The 18373-nt window shown below is 45.3% G+C and overlaps 27 non-coding genes across 27 annotated transcripts; all 27 read right to left on the bottom strand.

Moving 5' to 3' along the window:
* Window positions 1-296: 296 nt before the first annotated feature.
* trnal-uag (transfer RNA leucine (anticodon UAG)) lies at window positions 297-378 on the bottom strand. The gene has a single exon. It is a non-coding gene; the product is annotated as a tRNA-Leu (tRNA).
* A 609-nt stretch (window positions 379-987) lies between these two features.
* trnal-uaa (transfer RNA leucine (anticodon UAA)) lies at window positions 988-1069 on the bottom strand. The gene has a single exon. It is a non-coding gene; the product is annotated as a tRNA-Leu (tRNA).
* A 609-nt stretch (window positions 1070-1678) lies between these two features.
* Window positions 1679-1760, bottom strand: trnal-aag (transfer RNA leucine (anticodon AAG)). Its single transcript has one exon. It is a non-coding gene; the product is annotated as a tRNA-Leu (tRNA).
* A 609-nt stretch (window positions 1761-2369) lies between these two features.
* On the bottom strand, window positions 2370-2451 carry trnal-uag (transfer RNA leucine (anticodon UAG)). The gene has a single exon. It is a non-coding gene; the product is annotated as a tRNA-Leu (tRNA).
* Window positions 2452-3060: 609 nt separating this feature from the next.
* On the bottom strand, window positions 3061-3142 carry trnal-uaa (transfer RNA leucine (anticodon UAA)). The gene has a single exon. It is a non-coding gene; the product is annotated as a tRNA-Leu (tRNA).
* A 609-nt stretch (window positions 3143-3751) lies between these two features.
* On the bottom strand, window positions 3752-3833 carry trnal-uag (transfer RNA leucine (anticodon UAG)). The gene has a single exon. It is a non-coding gene; the product is annotated as a tRNA-Leu (tRNA).
* Window positions 3834-4442: 609 nt separating this feature from the next.
* trnal-uaa (transfer RNA leucine (anticodon UAA)) lies at window positions 4443-4524 on the bottom strand. The gene has a single exon. It is a non-coding gene; the product is annotated as a tRNA-Leu (tRNA).
* Window positions 4525-5133: 609 nt separating this feature from the next.
* On the bottom strand, window positions 5134-5215 carry trnal-uag (transfer RNA leucine (anticodon UAG)). The gene has a single exon. It is a non-coding gene; the product is annotated as a tRNA-Leu (tRNA).
* A 609-nt stretch (window positions 5216-5824) lies between these two features.
* On the bottom strand, window positions 5825-5906 carry trnal-uag (transfer RNA leucine (anticodon UAG)). Its single transcript has one exon. It is a non-coding gene; the product is annotated as a tRNA-Leu (tRNA).
* Window positions 5907-6515: 609 nt separating this feature from the next.
* trnal-aag (transfer RNA leucine (anticodon AAG)) lies at window positions 6516-6597 on the bottom strand. The gene has a single exon. It is a non-coding gene; the product is annotated as a tRNA-Leu (tRNA).
* Window positions 6598-7206: 609 nt separating this feature from the next.
* Window positions 7207-7288, bottom strand: trnal-uag (transfer RNA leucine (anticodon UAG)). The gene has a single exon. It is a non-coding gene; the product is annotated as a tRNA-Leu (tRNA).
* Window positions 7289-7897: 609 nt separating this feature from the next.
* Window positions 7898-7979, bottom strand: trnal-uag (transfer RNA leucine (anticodon UAG)). The gene has a single exon. It is a non-coding gene; the product is annotated as a tRNA-Leu (tRNA).
* A 609-nt stretch (window positions 7980-8588) lies between these two features.
* trnal-aag (transfer RNA leucine (anticodon AAG)) lies at window positions 8589-8670 on the bottom strand. Its single transcript has one exon. It is a non-coding gene; the product is annotated as a tRNA-Leu (tRNA).
* Window positions 8671-9279: 609 nt separating this feature from the next.
* Window positions 9280-9361, bottom strand: trnal-uag (transfer RNA leucine (anticodon UAG)). Its single transcript has one exon. It is a non-coding gene; the product is annotated as a tRNA-Leu (tRNA).
* Window positions 9362-9970: 609 nt separating this feature from the next.
* trnal-uag (transfer RNA leucine (anticodon UAG)) lies at window positions 9971-10052 on the bottom strand. The gene has a single exon. It is a non-coding gene; the product is annotated as a tRNA-Leu (tRNA).
* A 609-nt stretch (window positions 10053-10661) lies between these two features.
* On the bottom strand, window positions 10662-10743 carry trnal-uag (transfer RNA leucine (anticodon UAG)). Its single transcript has one exon. It is a non-coding gene; the product is annotated as a tRNA-Leu (tRNA).
* Window positions 10744-11352: 609 nt separating this feature from the next.
* On the bottom strand, window positions 11353-11434 carry trnal-uaa (transfer RNA leucine (anticodon UAA)). Its single transcript has one exon. It is a non-coding gene; the product is annotated as a tRNA-Leu (tRNA).
* Window positions 11435-12043: 609 nt separating this feature from the next.
* On the bottom strand, window positions 12044-12125 carry trnal-aag (transfer RNA leucine (anticodon AAG)). Its single transcript has one exon. It is a non-coding gene; the product is annotated as a tRNA-Leu (tRNA).
* A 609-nt stretch (window positions 12126-12734) lies between these two features.
* Window positions 12735-12816, bottom strand: trnal-uag (transfer RNA leucine (anticodon UAG)). The gene has a single exon. It is a non-coding gene; the product is annotated as a tRNA-Leu (tRNA).
* A 609-nt stretch (window positions 12817-13425) lies between these two features.
* Window positions 13426-13507, bottom strand: trnal-uaa (transfer RNA leucine (anticodon UAA)). The gene has a single exon. It is a non-coding gene; the product is annotated as a tRNA-Leu (tRNA).
* Window positions 13508-14116: 609 nt separating this feature from the next.
* trnal-uag (transfer RNA leucine (anticodon UAG)) lies at window positions 14117-14198 on the bottom strand. The gene has a single exon. It is a non-coding gene; the product is annotated as a tRNA-Leu (tRNA).
* A 609-nt stretch (window positions 14199-14807) lies between these two features.
* Window positions 14808-14889, bottom strand: trnal-uaa (transfer RNA leucine (anticodon UAA)). The gene has a single exon. It is a non-coding gene; the product is annotated as a tRNA-Leu (tRNA).
* Window positions 14890-15498: 609 nt separating this feature from the next.
* On the bottom strand, window positions 15499-15580 carry trnal-uag (transfer RNA leucine (anticodon UAG)). The gene has a single exon. It is a non-coding gene; the product is annotated as a tRNA-Leu (tRNA).
* A 609-nt stretch (window positions 15581-16189) lies between these two features.
* trnal-uag (transfer RNA leucine (anticodon UAG)) lies at window positions 16190-16271 on the bottom strand. The gene has a single exon. It is a non-coding gene; the product is annotated as a tRNA-Leu (tRNA).
* Window positions 16272-16880: 609 nt separating this feature from the next.
* On the bottom strand, window positions 16881-16962 carry trnal-aag (transfer RNA leucine (anticodon AAG)). The gene has a single exon. It is a non-coding gene; the product is annotated as a tRNA-Leu (tRNA).
* A 609-nt stretch (window positions 16963-17571) lies between these two features.
* On the bottom strand, window positions 17572-17653 carry trnal-uag (transfer RNA leucine (anticodon UAG)). Its single transcript has one exon. It is a non-coding gene; the product is annotated as a tRNA-Leu (tRNA).
* Window positions 17654-18262: 609 nt separating this feature from the next.
* On the bottom strand, window positions 18263-18344 carry trnal-uag (transfer RNA leucine (anticodon UAG)). The gene has a single exon. It is a non-coding gene; the product is annotated as a tRNA-Leu (tRNA).
* Window positions 18345-18373: the final 29 nt, after the last annotated feature.

The following is an 18373-nucleotide window of genomic DNA, read 5'->3' as shown; positions in this document are numbered from 1 at the left end:
ACCACTCAGACACGCTACCACAGGAAGACTGCATTTGCTGACATTCTTGTGGAAGAAGGTGAATTTTTCTTCTGTCAGAAGAGGAAAGATGCATCATTTCCTGCCTGTTATCAAAACACCGCAGGGTCTTCAATGTCGCCTAAGAACAAAGCCAGGTATGAGCATTTGCAAATGGCATCGTGGCATGGCTCTCTGCTACCATCATGCGAATGACTGCTCTTCAGCCTTGGGTCAGGCACCGTTGTTGAGAGTGATTAGGTATAAGAATTCTTCTGCCATCTCCTAAAAACACAGCTTGGCAGCGGTGGGATTCGAACCCACGCCTCCGCAGAGACTGAAGTCTAAATCCAGAGCCTTAGACCGCTCGGCCACGCTACCCTTTGATAATATCTTTTTTGCAATTTTCAAGTCTGGAGTCCTCCAAAGCAGCATTCTCAACTTGGTACATGAGCAGGGCTGAACTTGTGAGGAACAATGCTTGCCTAACTTTCAAAGTAAAAAATGCTAAGCTATATGTAACTCTGAAAAAGAAGAAGGGTTCCAATGTCTTTTTCAAATTGTTTCCCGTCATCTGTACTGGAAGAGAGTGTTTTCAAGAGAACACAAAGGCAAGAATCATTGTAAAGTTACCAGCTGGCAGCATTCGATCCCATGCCTTCTCAGAGACTGGAGCCTAAATCCAGTTCCTTAGACCACTCAGACACGCTACCACAGGAAGACTGCATTTGCTGACATTCTTGTGGAAGAAGGTGAATTTTTCTTCTGTCAGAAGAGGAAAGATGCATCATTTCCTGCCTGTTATCAAAACACCGCAGGGTCTTCAATGTCGCCTAAGAACAAAGCCAGGTATGAGCATTTGCAAATGGCATCGTGGCATGGCTCTCTGCTACCATCATGCGAATGACTGCTCTTCAGCCTTGGGTCAGGCACCATTGTTGAGAGTGATTAGGTATAAGAATTCTTCTGCCATCTCTTAAAAACACTGCTAGGCAGCGGTGGGATTCGAACCCACGCCTCCGCAGAGACTGGAGCTTAAATCTAGCGCCTTAGACCGCTCGGCCACGCTACCCTTTGGTAATATCTTTTTTGCAATTTTCAAGTCTGGAGTCCTCCAAAGCAGCATTCTCAACTTGGTACATGAGCAGGGCTGAACTTGTGAGGAACAATGCTTGCCTAACTTTCAAAGTAAAAAATGCTAAGTTATATGTAACTCTGAAAAAGAAGAAGGGTTCCAATGTCTTTTTCAAATTGTTTCCCGTCATCTGTACTGGAAGAGAGGGTTTTCAAGAGAACACAAAGGCAAGAATCATTGTAAAGTTACCAGCTGGCAGCATTCGATCCCATGCCTTCTCAGAGACTGGAGCCTAAATCCAGTGCCTTAGACCACTCAGACACGCTACCACAGGAAGACTGTATTTGCTGACATTCTTGTAGAAGAAGCTGAATTTGTCTTCTGTCAGAAGAGGAAAGATGCATCATTTCCTGCCTGTTATCAAAACACTGCAGGGTCTTCAATGTCGCCTAAGAACAAAGCCAGGTATGAGCATTTGCAAATGGCATCGTAGCATGGCTCTCTGCTACCATCATGCGAATAACTGCTCTTCAGCCTTGGGTCAGGCACCGTTGTTGAGAGTGATTAGGTATAAGAATTCTTCTGCCATCTCCTAAAAACACTGCTTGGCAGCGGTGGGATTCGAACCCACGCCTCCGCAGAGACTGGAGCCTTAATCCAGCGCCTTAGACCGCTCGGCCACGCTACCCTGTGGTAATCTCTTTTTTGCAATTTTCAAGTCTGGAGTCCTCCAAAGCAGCATTCTCAACTTGGTACATGAGCAGGGCTGAACTTGTGAGGAACAATGCTTGCCTAACTTTCAAAGTAAAAAATGCTAAGCTATATGTAACTCTGAAAAAGAAGAAGGGTTCCAATGTCTTTTTCAAATTGTTTCCCGTCATCTGTACTGGAAGAGAGGGTTTTCAAGAGAACACAAAGGCAAGAATCATTGTAAAGTTACCAGCTGGCAGCATTCGATCCCATGCCTTCTCAGAGACTGGAGCCTAAATCCAGTGCCTTAGACCACTCAGACACGCTACCACAGGAAGACTGCATTTGCTGACATTCTTGTGGAAGAAGGTGAATTTTTCTTCTGTCAGAAGAGGAAAGATGCATCATTTCCTGCCTGTTATCAAAACACCGCAGGGTCTTCAATGTCGCCTAAGAACAAAGCCAGGTATGAGCATTTGCAAATGGCATCGTGGCATGGCTCTCTGCTACCATCATGCGAATGACTGCTCTTCAGCCTTGGGTCAGGCACCGTTGTTGAGAGTGATTAGGTATAAGAATTCTTCTGCCATCTCCTAAAAACACAGCTTGGCAGCGGTGGGATTCGAACCCACGCCTCCGCAGAGACTGAAGTCTAAATCCAGAGCCTTAGACCGCTCGGCCACGCTACCCTTTGATAATATCTTTTTTGCAATTTTCAAGTCTGGAGTCCTCCAAAGCAGCATTCTCAACTTGGTACATGAGCAGGGCTGAACTTGTGAGGAACAATGCTTGCCTAACTTTCAAAGTAAAAAATGCTAAGCTATATGTAACTCTGAAAAAGAAGAAGGGTTCCAATGTCTTTTTCAAATTGTTTCCCGTCATCTGTACTGGAAGAGAGTGTTTTCAAGAGAACACAAAGGCAAGAATCATTGTAAAGTTACCAGCTGGCAGCATTCGATCCCATGCCTTCTCAGAGACTGGAGCCTAAATCCAGTTCCTTAGACCACTCAGACACGCTACCACAGGAAGACTGCATTTGCTGACATTCTTGTGGAAGAAGGTGAATTTTTCTTCTGTCAGAAGAGGAAAGATGCATCATTTCCTGCCTGTTATCAAAACACCGCAGGGTCTTCAATGTCGCCTAAGAACAAAGCCAGGTATGAGCATTTGCAAATGGCATCGTGGCATGGCTCTCTGCTACCATCATGCGAATGACTGCTCTTCAGCCTTGGGTCAGGCACCATTGTTGAGAGTGATTAGGTATAAGAATTCTTCTGCCATCTCTTAAAAACACTGCTAGGCAGCGGTGGGATTCGAACCCACGCCTCCGCAGAGACTGGAGCTTAAATCTAGCGCCTTAGACCGCTCGGCCACGCTACCCTTTGGTAATATCTTTTTTGCAATTTTCAAGTCTGGAGTCCTCCAAAGCAGCATTCTCAACTTGGTACATGAGCAGGGCTGAACTTGTGAGGAACAATGCTTGCCTAACTTTCAAAGTAAAAAATGCTAAGTTATATGTAACTCTGAAAAAGAAGAAGGGTTCCAATGTCTTTTTCAAATTGTTTCCCGTCATCTGTACTGGAAGAGAGGGTTTTCAAGAGAACACAAAGGCAAGAATCATTGTAAAGTTACCAGCTGGCAGCATTCGATCCCATGCCTTCTCAGAGACTGGAGCCTAAATCCAGTGCCTTAGACCACTCAGACACGCTACCACAGGAAGACTGTATTTGCTGACATTCTTGTAGAAGAAGCTGAATTTGTCTTCTGTCAGAAGAGGAAAGATGCATCATTTCCTGCCTGTTATCAAAACACTGCAGGGTCTTCAATGTCGCCTAAGAACAAAGCCAGGTATGAGCATTTGCAAATGGCATCGTGGCATGGCTCTCTGCTACCATCATGCGAATGACTGCTCTTCAGCCTTGGGTCAGGCACCGTTGTTGAGAGTGATTAGGTATAAGAATTCTTCTGCCATCTCCTAAAAACACAGCTTGGCAGCGGTGGGATTCGAACCCACGCCTCCGCAGAGACTGAAGCCTAAATCCAGCGCCTTAGACCGCTCGGCCACGCTACCCTTTGATAATATCTTTTTTGCAATTTTCAAGTCTGGAGTCCTCCAAAGCAGCATTCTCAACTTGGTACATGAGCAGGGCTGAACTTGTGAGGAACAATGCTTGCCTAACTTTCAAAGTAAAAAATGCTAAGCTATATGTAACTCTGAAAAAGAAGAAGGGTTCCAATGTCTTTTTCAAATTGTTTCCCGTCATCTGTACTGGAAGAGAGTGTTTTCAAGAGAACACAAAGGCAAGAATCATTGTAAAGTTACCAGCTGGCAGCATTCGATCCCATGCCTTCTCAGAGACTGGAGCCTAAATCCAGTTCCTTAGACCACTCAGACACGCTACCACAGGAAGACTGCATTTGCTGACATTCTTGTGGAAGAAGGTGAATTTTTCTTCTGTCAGAAGAGGAAAGATGCATCATTTCCTGCCTGTTATCAAAACACCGCAGGGTCTACAATGTCGCCTAAGAACAAAGCCAGGTATGAGCATTTGCAAATGGCATCGTGGCATGGCTCTCTGCTACCATCATGCGAATGACTGCTCTTCAGCCTTGGGTCAGGCACCATTGTTGAGAGTGATTAGGTATAAGAATTCTTCTGCCATCTCTTAAAAACACTGCTAGGCAGCGGTGGGATTCGAACCCACGCCTCCGCAGAGACTGGAGCTTAAATCTAGCGCCTTAGACCGCTCGGCCACGCTACCCTTTGGTAATATCTTTTTTGCAATTTTCAAGTCTGGAGTCCTCCAAAGCAGCATTCTCAACTTGGTACATGAGCAGGGCTGAACTTGTGAGGAACAATGCTTGCCTAACTTTCAAAGTAAAAAATGCTAAGTTATATGTAACTCTGAAAAAGAAGAAGGGTTCCAATGTCTTTTTCAAATTGTTTCCCGTCATCTGTACTGGAAGAGAGGGTTTTCAAGAGAACACAAAGGCAAGAATCATTGTAAAGTTACCAGCTGGCAGCATTCGATCCCATGCCTTCTCAGAGACTGGAGCCTAAATCCAGTGCCTTAGACCACTCAGACACGCTACCACAGGAAGACTGTATTTGCTGACATTCTTGTAGAAGAAGCTGAATTTGTCTTCTGTCAGAAGAGGAAAGATGCATCATTTCCTGCCTGTTATCAAAACACTGCAGGGTCTTCAATGTCGCCTAAGAACAAAGCCAGGTATGAGCATTTGCAAATGGCATCGTGGCATGGCTCTCTGCTACCATCATGCGAATGACTGCTCTTCAGCCTTGGGTCAGGCACCATTGTTGAGAGTGATTAGGTATAAGAATTCTTCTGCCATCTCTTAAAAACACTGCTTGGCAGCGGTGGGATTCGAACCCACGCCTCCGCAGAGACTGGAGCCTAAATCCAGCGCCTTAGACCGCTCGGCCACGCTACCCTTTGGTAATATCTTTTTTGCAATTTTCAAGTCTGGAGTCCTCCAAAGCAGCATTCTCAACTTGGTACATGAGCAGGGCTGAACTTGTGAGGAACAATGCTTGCCTAACTTTCAAAGTAAAAAATGCTAAGCTATATGTAACTCTGAAAAAGAAGAAGGGTTCCAATGTCTTTTTCAAATTGTTTCCCGTCATCTGTACTGGAAGAGAGGGTTTTCAAGAGAACACAAAGGCAAGAATCATTGTAAAGTTACCAGCTGGCAGCAGTCGATCCCATGCCTTCTCAGAGACTGGAGCCTAAATCCAGTGCCTTAGACCACTCAGACACGCTACCACAGGAAGACTGCATTTGCTGACATTCTTGTGGAAGAAGGTGAATTTTTCTTCTGTCAGAAGAGGAAAGATGCATCATTTCCTGCCTGTTATCAAAACACCGCAGGGTCTTCAATGTCGCCTAAGAACAAAGCCAGGTATGAGCATTTGCAAATGGCATCGTGGCATGGCTCTCTGCTACCATCATGCGAATGACTGCTCTTCAGCCTTGGGTCAGGCACCATTGTTGAGAGTGATTAGGTATAAGAATTCTTCTGCCATCTCTTAAAAACACTGCTTGGCAGCGGTGGGATTCGAACCCACGCCTCCGCAGAGACTGGAGCCTAAATCCAGCGCCTTAGACCGCTCGGCCACGCTACCCTTTGGTAATATCTTTTTTGCAATTTTCAAGTCTGGAGTCCTCCAAAGCAGCATTCTCAACTTGGTACATGAGCAGGGCTGAACTTGTGAGGAACAATGCTTGCCTAACTTTCAAAGTAAAAAATGCTAAGCTATATGTAACTCTGAAAAAGAAGAAGGGTTCCAATGTCTTTTTCAAATTGTTTCCCGTCATCTGTACTGGAAGAGAGGGTTTTCAAGAGAACACAAAGGCAAGAATCATTGTAAAGTTACCAGCTGGCAGCATTCGATCCCATGCCTTCTCAGAGACTGGAGCCTAAATCCAGTGCCTTAGACCACTCAGACACGCTACCACAGGAAGACTGTATTTGCTGACATTCTTGTAGAAGAAGCTGAATTTGTCTTCTGTCAGAAGAGGAAAGATGCATCATTTCCTGCCTGTTATCAAAACACTGCAGGGTCTTCAATGTCGCCTAAGAACAAAGCCAGGTATGAGCATTTGCAAATGGCATCGTAGCATGGCTCTCTGCTACCATCATGCGAATAACTGCTCTTCAGCCTTGGGTCAGGCACCGTTGTTGAGAGTGATTAGGTATAAGAATTCTTCTGCCATCTCCTAAAAACACTGCTTGGCAGCGGTGGGATTCGAACCCACGCCTCCGCAGAGACTGGAGCCTTAATCCAGCGCCTTAGACCGCTCGGCCACGCTACCCTGTGGTAATATCTTTTTTGCAATTTTCAAGTCTGGAGTCCTCCAAAGCAGCATTCTCAACTTGGTACATGAGCAGGGCTGAACTTGTGAGGAACAATGCTTGCCTAACTTTCAAAGTAAAAAATGCTAAGCTATATGTAACTCTGAAAAAGAAGAAGGGTTCCAATGTCTTTTTCAAATTGTTTCCCGTCATCTGTACTGGAAGAGAGGGTTTTCAAGAGAACACAAAGGCAAGAATCATTGTAAAGTTACCAGCTGGCAGCATTCGATCCCATGCCTTCTCAGAGACTGGAGCCTAAATCCAGTGCCTTAGACCACTCAGACACGCTACCACAGGAAGACTGTATTTGCTGACATTCTTGTAGAAGAAGCTGAATTTGTCTTCTGTCAGAAGAGGAAAGATGCATCATTTCCTGCCTGTTATCAAAACACTGCAGGGTCTTCAATGTCGCCTAAGAACAAAGCCAGGTATGAGCATTTGCAAATGGCATCGTAGCATGGCTCTCTGCTACCATCATGCGAATGACTGCTCTTCAGCCTTGGGTCAGGCACCATTGTTGAGAGTGATTAGGTATAAGAATTCTTCTGCCATCTCCTAAAAACACTGCTTGGCAGCGGTGGGATTCGAACCCACGCCTCCGCAGAGACTGGAGCCTAAATCCAGCGCTTTAGGCCGCTCGGCCACGCTACCCTTTGGTAATATCTTTTTTGCAATTTTCAAGTCTGGAGTCCTCCAAAGCAGCATTCTCAACTTGGTACATGAGCAGGGCTGAACTTGTGAGGAACAATGCTTGCCTAACTTTCAAAGTAAAAAATGCTAAGCTATATGTAACTCTGAAAAAGAAGAAGGGTTCCAATGTCTTTTTCAAATTGTTTCCCGTCATCTGTACTGGAAGAGAGGGTTTTCAAGAGAACACAAAGGCAAGAATCATTGTAAAGTTACCAGCTGGCAGCATTCGATCCCATGCCTTCTCAGAGACTGGAGCCTAAATCCAGTGCCTTAGACCACTCAGACACGCTACCACAGGAAGACTGTATTTGCTGACATTCTTGTAGAAGAAGCTGAATTTGTCTTCTGTCAGAAGAGGAAAGATGCATCATTTCCTGCCTGTTATCAAAACACTGCAGGGTCTTCAATGTCGCCTAAGAACAAAGCCAGGTATGAGCATTTGCAAATGGCATCGTAGCATGGCTCTCTGCTACCATCATGCGAATAACTGCTCTTCAGCCTTGGGTCAGGCACCGTTGTTGAGAGTGATTAGGTATAAGAATTCTTCTGCCATCTCTTAAAAACACTGCTTGGCAGCGGTGGGATTCGAACCCACGCCTCCGCAGAGACTGGAGCCTAAATCCAGCGCCTTAGACCGCTCGGCCACGCTACCCTGTGGTAATATCTTTTTTGCAATTTTCAAGTCTGGAGTCCTCCAAAGCAGCATTCTCAACTTGGTACATGAGCAGGGCTGAACTTGTGAGGAACAATGCTTGCCTAACTTTCAAAGTAAAAAATGCTAAGCTATATGTAACTCTGAAAAAGAAGAAGGGTTCCAATGTCTTTTTCAAATTGTTTCCCGTCATCTGTACTGGAAGAGAGGGTTTTCAAGAGAACACAAAGGCAAGAATCATTGTAAAGTTACCAGCTGGCAGCATTCGATCCCATGCCTTCTCAGAGACTGGAGCCTAAATCCAGTGCCTTAGACCACTCAGACACGCTACCACAGGAAGACTGTATTTGCTGACATTCTTGTAGAAGAAGCTGAATTTGTCTTCTGTCAGAAGAGGAAAGATGCATCATTTCCTGCCTGTTATCAAAACACTGCAGGGTCTTCAATGTCGCCTAAGAACAAAGCCAGGTATGAGCATTTGCAAATGGCATCGTAGCATGGCTCTCTGCTACCATCATGCGAATAACTGCTCTTCAGCCTTGGGTCAGGCACCGTTGTTGAGAGTGATTAGGTATAAGAATTCTTCTGCCATCTCCAAAAAAAACTGCTTGGCAGCGGTGGGATTCGAACCCACGCCTCCGCAGAGACTGGAGCCTTAATCCAGCGCCTTAGACCGCTCGGCCACGCTACCCTTTGGTAATATCTTTTTTGCAATTTTCAAGTCTGGAGTCCTCCAAAGCAGCATTCTCAACTTGGTACATGAGCAGGGCTGAACTTGTGAGGAACAATGCTTGCCTAACTTTCAAAGTAAAAAATGCTAAGTTATATGTAACTCTGAAAAAGAAGAAGGGTTCCAATGTCTTTTTCAAATTGTTTCCCGTCATCTGTACTGGAAGAGAGGGTTTTCAAGAGAACACAAAGGCAAGAATCATTGTAAAGTTACCAGCTGGCAGCATTCGATCCCATGCCTTCTCAGAGACTGGAGCCTAAATCCAGTGCCTTAGACCACTCAGACACGCTACCACAGGAAGACTGTATTTGCTGACATTCTTGTAGAAGAAGCTGAATTTGTCTTCTGTCAGAAGAGGAAAGATGCATCATTTCCTGCCTGTTATCAAAACACCGCAGGGTCTTCAATGTCGCCTAAGAACAAAGCCAGGTATGAGCATTTGCAAATGGCATCGTGGCATGGCTCTCTGCTACCATCATGCGAATGACTGCTCTTCAGCCTTGGGTCAGGCACCATTGTTGAGAGTGATTAGGTATAAGAATTCTTCTGCCATCTCCTAAAAACACTGCTTGGCAGCGGTGGGATTCGAACCCACGCCTCCGCAGAGACTGGAGCCTAAATCCAGCGCCTTAGACCGCTCGGCCACGCTACCCTTTGGTAATATCTTTATTGCAATTTTCAAGTCTGGAGTCCTCCAAAGCAGCATTCTCAACTTGGTACATGAGCAGGGCTGAACTTGTGAGGAACAATGCTTGCCTAACTTTCAAAGTAAAAAATGCTAAGCTATATGTAACTCTGAAAAAGAAGAAGGGTTCCAATGTCTTTTTCAAATTGTTTCCCGTCATCTGTACTGGAAGAGAGGGTTTTCAAGAGAACACAAAGGCAAGAATCATTGTAAAGTTACCAGCTGGCAGCATTCGATCCCATGCCTTCTCAGAGACTGGAGCCTAAATCCAGTGCCTTAGACCACTCAGACACGCTACCACAGGAAGACTGTATTTGCTGACATTCTTGTAGAAGAAGCTGAATTTGTCTTCTGTCAGAAGAGGAAAGATGCATCATTTCCTGCCTGTTATCAAAACACTGCAGGGTCTTCAATGTCGCCTAAGAACAAAGCCAGGTATGAGCATTTGCAAATGGCATCGTAGCATGGCTCTCTGCTACCATCATGCGAATAACTGCTCTTCAGCCTTGGGTCAGGCACCGTTGTTGAGAGTGATTAGGTATAAGAATTCTTCTGCCATCTCTTAAAAACACTGCTTGGCAGCGGTGGGATTCGAACCCACGCCTCCGCAGAGACTGGAGCCTAAATCCAGCGCCTTAGACCGCTCGGCCACGCTACCCTGTGGTAATATCTTTTTTGCAATTTTCAAGTCTGGAGTCCTCCAAAGCAGCATTCTCAACTTGGTACATGAGCAGGGCTGAACTTGTGAGGAACAATGCTTGCCTAACTTTCAAAGTAAAAAATGCTAAGCTATATGTAACTCTGAAAAAGAAGAAGGGTTCCAATGTCTTTTTCAAATTGTTTCCCGTCATCTGTACTGGAAGAGAGGGTTTTCAAGAGAACACAAAGGCAAGAATCATTGTAAAGTTACCAGCTGGCAGCATTCGATCCCATGCCTTCTCAGAGACTGGAGCCTAAATCCAGTGCCTTAGACCACTCAGACACGCTACCACAGGAAGACTGCATTTGCTGACATTCTTGTGGAAGAAGGTGAATTTTTCTTCTGTCAGAAGAGGAAAGATGCATCATTTCCTGCCTGTTATCAAAACACCGCAGGGTCTTCAATGTCGCCTAAGAACAAAGCCAGGTATGAGCATTTGCAAATGGCATCGTGGCATGGCTCTCTGCTACCATCATGCGAATGACTGCTCTTCAGCCTTGGGTCAGGCACCGTTGTTGAGAGTGATTAGGTATAAGAATTCTTCTGCCATCTCCTAAAAACACAGCTTGGCAGCGGTGGGATTCGAACCCACGCCTCCGCAGAGACTGAAGTCTAAATCCAGAGCCTTAGACCGCTCGGCCACGCTACCCTTTGATAATATCTTTTTTGCAATTTTCAAGTCTGGAGTCCTCCAAAGCAGCATTCTCAACTTGGTACATGAGCAGGGCTGAACTTGTGAGGAACAATGCTTGCCTAACTTTCAAAGTAAAAAATGCTAAGCTATATGTAACTCTGAAAAAGAAGAAGGGTTCCAATGTCTTTTTCAAATTGTTTCCCGTCATCTGTACTGGAAGAGAGTGTTTTCAAGAGAACACAAAGGCAAGAATCATTGTAAAGTTACCAGCTGGCAGCATTCGATCCCATGCCTTCTCAGAGACTGGAGCCTAAATCCAGTTCCTTAGACCACTCAGACACGCTACCACAGGAAGACTGCATTTGCTGACATTCTTGTGGAAGAAGGTGAATTTTTCTTCTGTCAGAAGAGGAAAGATGCATCATTTCCTGCCTGTTATCAAAACACCGCAGGGTCTTCAATGTCGCCTAAGAACAAAGCCAGGTATGAGCATTTGCAAATGGCATCGTGGCATGGCTCTCTGCTACCATCATGCGAATGACTGCTCTTCAGCCTTGGGTCAGGCACCATTGTTGAGAGTGATTAGGTATAAGAATTCTTCTGCCATCTCTTAAAAACACTGCTAGGCAGCGGTGGGATTCGAACCCACGCCTCCGCAGAGACTGGAGCTTAAATCTAGCGCCTTAGACCGCTCGGCCACGCTACCCTTTGGTAATATCTTTTTTGCAATTTTCAAGTCTGGAGTCCTCCAAAGCAGCATTCTCAACTTGGTACATGAGCAGGGCTGAACTTGTGAGGAACAATGCTTGCCTAACTTTCAAAGTAAAAAATGCTAAGTTATATGTAACTCTGAAAAAGAAGAAGGGTTCCAATGTCTTTTTCAAATTGTTTCCCGTCATCTGTACTGGAAGAGAGGGTTTTCAAGAGAACACAAAGGCAAGAATCATTGTAAAGTTACCAGCTGGCAGCATTCGATCCCATGCCTTCTCAGAGACTGGAGCCTAAATCCAGTGCCTTAGACCACTCAGACACGCTACCACAGGAAGACTGTATTTGCTGACATTCTTGTAGAAGAAGCTGAATTTGTCTTCTGTCAGAAGAGGAAAGATGCATCATTTCCTGCCTGTTATCAAAACACTGCAGGGTCTTCAATGTCGCCTAAGAACAAAGCCAGGTATGAGCATTTGCAAATGGCATCGTAGCATGGCTCTCTGCTACCATCATGCGAATAACTGCTCTTCAGCCTTGGGTCAGGCACCGTTGTTGAGAGTGATTAGGTATAAGAATTCTTCTGCCATCTCCTAAAAACACTGCTTGGCAGCGGTGGGATTCGAACCCACGCCTCCGCAGAGACTGGAGCCTTAATCCAGCGCCTTAGACCGCTCGGCCACGCTACCCTGTGGTAATCTCTTTTTTGCAATTTTCAAGTCTGGAGTCCTCCAAAGCAGCATTCTCAACTTGGTACATGAGCAGGGCTGAACTTGTGAGGAACAATGCTTGCCTAACTTTCAAAGTAAAAAATGCTAAGCTATATGTAACTCTGAAAAAGAAGAAGGGTTCCAATGTCTTTTTCAAATTGTTTCCCGTCATCTGTACTGGAAGAGAGGGTTTTCAAGAGAACACAAAGGCAAGAATCATTGTAAAGTTACCAGCTGGCAGCATTCGATCCCATGCCTTCTCAGAGACTGGAGCCTAAATCCAGTGCCTTAGACCACTCAGACACGCTACCACAGGAAGACTGCATTTGCTGACATTCTTGTGGAAGAAGGTGAATTTTTCTTCTGTCAGAAGAGGAAAGATGCATCATTTCCTGCCTGTTATCAAAACACCGCAGGGTCTTCAATGTCGCCTAAGAACAAAGCCAGGTATGAGCATTTGCAAATGGCATCGTGGCATGGCTCTCTGCTACCATCATGCGAATGACTGCTCTTCAGCCTTGGGTCAGGCACCGTTGTTGAGAGTGATTAGGTATAAGAATTCTTCTGCCATCTCCTAAAAACACAGCTTGGCAGCGGTGGGATTCGAACCCACGCCTCCGCAGAGACTGAAGTCTAAATCCAGAGCCTTAGACCGCTCGGCCACGCTACCCTTTGATAATATCTTTTTTGCAATTTTCAAGTCTGGAGTCCTCCAAAGCAGCATTCTCAACTTGGTACATGAGCAGGGCTGAACTTGTGAGGAACAATGCTTGCCTAACTTTCAAAGTAAAAAATGCTAAGCTATATGTAACTCTGAAAAAGAAGAAGGGTTCCAATGTCTTTTTCAAATTGTTTCCCGTCATCTGTACTGGAAGAGAGTGTTTTCAAGAGAACACAAAGGCAAGAATCATTGTAAAGTTACCAGCTGGCAGCATTCGATCCCATGCCTTCTCAGAGACTGGAGCCTAAATCCAGTTCCTTAGACCACTCAGACACGCTACCACAGGAAGACTGCATTTGCTGACATTCTTGTGGAAGAAGGTGAATTTTTCTTCTGTCAGAAGAGGAAAGATGCATCATTTCCTGCCTGTTATCAAAACACCGCAGGGTCTTCAATGTCGCCTAAGAACAAAGCCAGGTATGAGCATTTGCAAATGGCATCGTGGCATGGCTCTCTGCTACCATCATGCGAATGACTGCTCTTCAGCCTTGGGTCAGGCACCATTGTTGAGAGTGATTAGGTATAAGAATTCTTCTGCCATCTCTTAAAAACACTGCTAGGCAGCGGTGGGATTCGAACCCACGCCTCCGCAGAGACTGGAGCTTAAATCTAGCGCCTTAGACCGCTCGGCCACGCTACCCTTTGGTAATATCTTTTTTGCAATTTTCAAGTCTGGAGTCCTCCAAAGCAGCATTCTCAACTTGGTACATGAGCAGGGCTGAACTTGTGAGGAACAATGCTTGCCTAACTTTCAAAGTAAAAAATGCTAAGTTATATGTAACTCTGAAAAAGAAGAAGGGTTCCAATGTCTTTTTCAAATTGTTTCCCGTCATCTGTACTGGAAGAGAGGGTTTTCAAGAGAACACAAAGGCAAGAATCATTGTAAAGTTACCAGCTGGCAGCATTCGATCCCATGCCTTCTCAGAGACTGGAGCCTAAATCCAGTGCCTTAGACCACTCAGACACGCTACCACAGGAAGACTGTATTTGCTGACATTCTTGTAGAAGAAGCTGAATTTGTCTTCTGTCAGAAGAGGAAAGATGCATCATTTCCTGCCTGTTATCAAAACACTGCAGGGTCTTCAATGTCGCCTAAGAACAAAGCCAGGTATGAGCATTTGCAAATGGCATCGTGGCATGGCTCTCTGCTACCATCATGCGAATGACTGCTCTTCAGCCTTGGGTCAGGCACCGTTGTTGAGAGTGATTAGGTATAAGAATTCTTCTGCCATCTCCTAAAAACACAGCTTGGCAGCGGTGGGATTCGAACCCACGCCTCCGCAGAGACTGAAGCCTAAATCCAGCGCCTTAGACCGCTCGGCCACGCTACCCTTTGATAATATCTTTTTTGCAATTTTCAAGTCTGGAGTCCTCCAAAGCAGCATTCTCAACTTGGTACATGAGCAGGGCTGAACTTGTGAGGAACAATGCTTGCCTAACTTTCAAAGTAAAAAATGCTAAGCTATATGTAACTCTGAAAAAGAAGAAGGGTTCCAATGTCTTTTTCAAATTGTTTCCCGTCATCTGTACTGGAAGAGAGTGTTTTCAAGAGAACACAAAGGCAAGAATCATTGTAAAGTTACCAGCTGGCAGCATTCGATCCCATGCCTTCTCAGAGACTGGAGCCTAAATCCAGTTCCTTAGACCACTCAGACACGCTACCACAGGAAGACTGCATTTGCTGACATTCTTGTGGAAGAAGGTGAATTTTTCTTCTGTCAGAAGAGGAAAGATGCATCATTTCCTGCCTGTTATCAAAACACCGCAGGGTCTACAATGTCGCCTAAGAACAAAGCCAGGTATGAGCATTTGCAAATGGCATCGTGGCATGGCTCTCTGCTACCATCATGCGAATGACTGCTCTTCAGCCTTGGGTCAGGCACCATTGTTGAGAGTGATTAGGTATAAGAATTCTTCTGCCATCTCTTAAAAACACTGCTAGGCAGCGGTGGGATTCGAACCCACACCTCCGCAGAGACTGGAGCTTAAATCTAGCGCCTTAGACCGCTCGGCCACGCTACCCTTTGGTAATATCTTTTTTGCAATTTTCAAGTCTGGAGTCCTCCAAAGCAGCATTCTCAACTTGGTACATGAGCAGGGCTGAACTTGTGAGGAACAATGCTTGCCTAACTTTCAAAGTAAAAAATGCTAAGTTATATGTAACTCTGAAAAAGAAGAAGGGTTCCAATGTCTTTTTCAAATTGTTTCCCGTCATCTGTACTGGAAGAGAGGGTTTTCAAGAGAACACAAAGGCAAGAATCATTGTAAAGTTACCAGCTGGCAGCATTCGATCCCATGCCTTCTCAGAGACTGGAGCCTAAATCCAGTGCCTTAGACCACTCAGACACGCTACCACAGGAAGACTGTATTTGCTGACATTCTTGTAGAAGAAGCTGAATTTGTCTTCTGTCAGAAGAGGAAAGATGCATCATTTCCTGCCTGTTATCAAAACACTGCAGGGTCTTCAATGTCGCCTAAGAACAAAGCCAGGTATGAGCATTTGCAAATGGCATCGTGGCATGGCTCTCTGCTACCATCATGCGAATGACTGCTCTTCAGCCTTGGGTCAGGCACCATTGTTGAGAGTGATTAGGTATAAGAATTCTTCTGCCATCTCTTAAAAACACTGCTTGGCAGCGGTGGGATTCGAACCCACGCCTCCGCAGAGACTGGAGCCTAAATCCAGCGCCTTAGACCGCTCGGCCACGCTACCCTTTGGTAATATCTTTTTTGCAATTTTCAAGTCTGGAGTCCTCCAAAGCAGCATTCTCAACTTGGTACATGAGCAGGGCTGAACTTGTGAGGAACAATGCTTGCCTAACTTTCAAAGTAAAAAATGCTAAGCTATATGTAACTCTGAAAAAGAAGAAGGGTTCCAATGTCTTTTTCAAATTGTTTCCCGTCATCTGTACTGGAAGAGAGGGTTTTCAAGAGAACACAAAGGCAAGAATCATTGTAAAGTTACCAGCTGGCAGCAGTCGATCCCATGCCTTCTCAGAGACTGGAGCCTAAATCCAGTGCCTTAGACCACTCAGACACGCTACCACAGGAAGACTGCATTTGCTGACATTCTTGTGGAAGAAGGTGAATTTTTCTTCTGTCAGAAGAGGAAAGATGCATCATTTCCTGCCTGTTATCAAAACACCGCAGGGTCTTCAATGTCGCCTAAGAACAAAGCCAGGTATGAGCATTTGCAAATGGCATCGTGGCATGGCTCTCTGCTACCATCATGCGAATGACTGCTCTTCAGCCTTGGGTCAGGCACCATTGTTGAGAGTGATTAGGTATAAGAATTCTTCTGCCATCTCTTAAAAACACTGCTTGGCAGCGGTGGGATTCGAACCCACGCCTCCGCAGAGACTGGAGCCTAAATCCAGCGCCTTAGACCGCTCGGCCACGCTACCCTTTGGTAATATCTTTTTTGCAATTTTCAAGTCTGGAGTCCTCCAAAGCAGCATTCTCAACTTGGTACATGAGCAGGGCTGAACTTGTGAGGAACAATGCTTGCCTAACTTTCAAAGTAAAAAATGCTAAGCTATATGTAACTCTGAAAAAGAAGAAGGGTTCCAATGTCTTTTTCAAATTGTTTCCCGTCATCTGTACTGGAAGAGAGGGTTTTCAAGAGAACACAAAGGCAAGAATCATTGTAAAGTTACCAGCTGGCAGCATTCGATCCCATGCCTTCTCAGAGACTGGAGCCTAAATCCAGTGCCTTAGACCACTCAGACACGCTACCACAGGAAGACTGTATTTGCTGACATTCTTGTAGAAGAAGCTGAATTTGTCTTCTGTCAGAAGAGGAAAGATGCATCATTTCCTGCCTGTTATCAAAACACTGCAGGGTCTTCAATGTCGCCTAAGAACAAAGCCAGGTATGAGCATTTGCAAATGGCATCGTAGCATGGCTCTCTGCTACCATCATGCGAATAACTGCTCTTCAGCCTTGGGTCAGGCACCGTTGTTGAGAGTGATTAGGTATAAGAATTCTTCTGCCATCTCCTAAAAACACTGCTTGGCAGCGGTGGGATTCGAACCCACGCCTCCGCAGAGACTGGAGCCTTAATCCAGCGCCTTAGACCGCTCGGCCACGCTACCCTTTGGTAATATCTTTTTTGCAATTTTCAAGTCTGGAGTCCTCCAAAGCAGCATTCTCAACTTGGTACATGAGCAGGGCTGAACTTGTGAGGAACAATGCTTGCCTAACTTTCAAAGTAAAAAATGCTAAGTTATATGTAACTCTGAAAAAGAAGAAGGGTTCCAATGTCTTTTTCAAATTGTTTCCCGTCATCTGTACTGGAAGAGAGGGTTTTCAAGAGAACACAAAGGCAAGAATCATTGTAAAGTTACCAGCTGGCAGCATTCGATCCCATGCCTTCTCAGAGACTGGAGCCTAAATCCAGTGCCTTAGACCACTCAGACACGCTACCACAGGAAGACTGTATTTGCTGACATTCTTGTAGAAGAAGCTGAATTTGTCTTCTGTCAGAAGAGGAAAGATGCATCATTTCCTGCCTGTTATCAAAACACTGCAGGGTCTTCAATGTCGCCTAAGAACAAAGCCAGGTATGAGCATTTGCAAATGGCATCGTAGCATGGCTCTCTGCTACCATCATGCGAATGACTGCTCTTCAGCCTTGGGTCAGGCACCATTGTTGAGAGTGATTAGGTATAAGAATTCTTCTGCCATCTCCTAAAAACACTGCTTGGCAGCGGTGGGATTCGAACCCACGCCTCCGCAGAGACTGGAGCCTAAATCCAGCGCTTTAGGCCGCTCGGCCACGCTACCCTTTGGTAATATCTTTTTTGCAATTTTCAAGTCTGGAGTCCTCCAAAGCAGCATTCTCAACTTGGTACATGAGCAGGGCTGAACTTGTGAGGAACAATGCTTGCCTAACTTTCAAAGTAAAAAATGCTAAGCTATATGTAACTCTGAAAAAGAAGAAGGGTTCCAATGTCTTTTTCAAATTGTTTCCCGTCATCTGTACTGGAAGAGAGGGTTTTCAAGAGAACACAAAGGCAAGAATCATTGTAAAGTTACCAGCTGGCAGCATTCGATCCCATGCCTTCTCAGAGACTGGAGCCTAAATCCAGTGCCTTAGACCACTCAGACACGCTACCACAGGAAGACTGTATTTGCTGACATTCTTGTAGAAGAAGCTGAATTTGTCTTCTGTCAGAAGAGGAAAGATGCATCATTTCCTGCCTGTTATCAAAACACTGCAGGGTCTTCAATGTCGCCTAAGAACAAAGCCAGGTATGAGCATTTGCAAATGGCATCGTAGCATGGCTCTCTGCTACCATCATGCGAATAACTGCTCTTCAGCCTTGGGTCAGGCACCGTTGTTGAGAGTGATTAGGTATAAGAATTCTTCTGCCATCTCTTAAAAACACTGCTTGGCAGCGGTGGGATTCGAACCCACGCCTCCGCAGAGACTGGAGCCTAAATCCAGCGCCTTAGACCGCTCGGCCACGCTACCCTGTGGTAATATCTTTTTTGCAATTTTCA

This window comes from Brachyhypopomus gauderio, unplaced genomic scaffold, assembly GCF_052324685.1.
Source record: "Brachyhypopomus gauderio isolate BG-103 unplaced genomic scaffold, BGAUD_0.2 sc216, whole genome shotgun sequence".
NCBI classification, from domain to species: domain Eukaryota; kingdom Metazoa; phylum Chordata; class Actinopteri; order Gymnotiformes; family Hypopomidae; genus Brachyhypopomus; species Brachyhypopomus gauderio.
The sequence above is the reverse complement of the archived record's forward strand: the minus strand, read 5'-3'. Positions and strand labels throughout refer to the sequence as shown.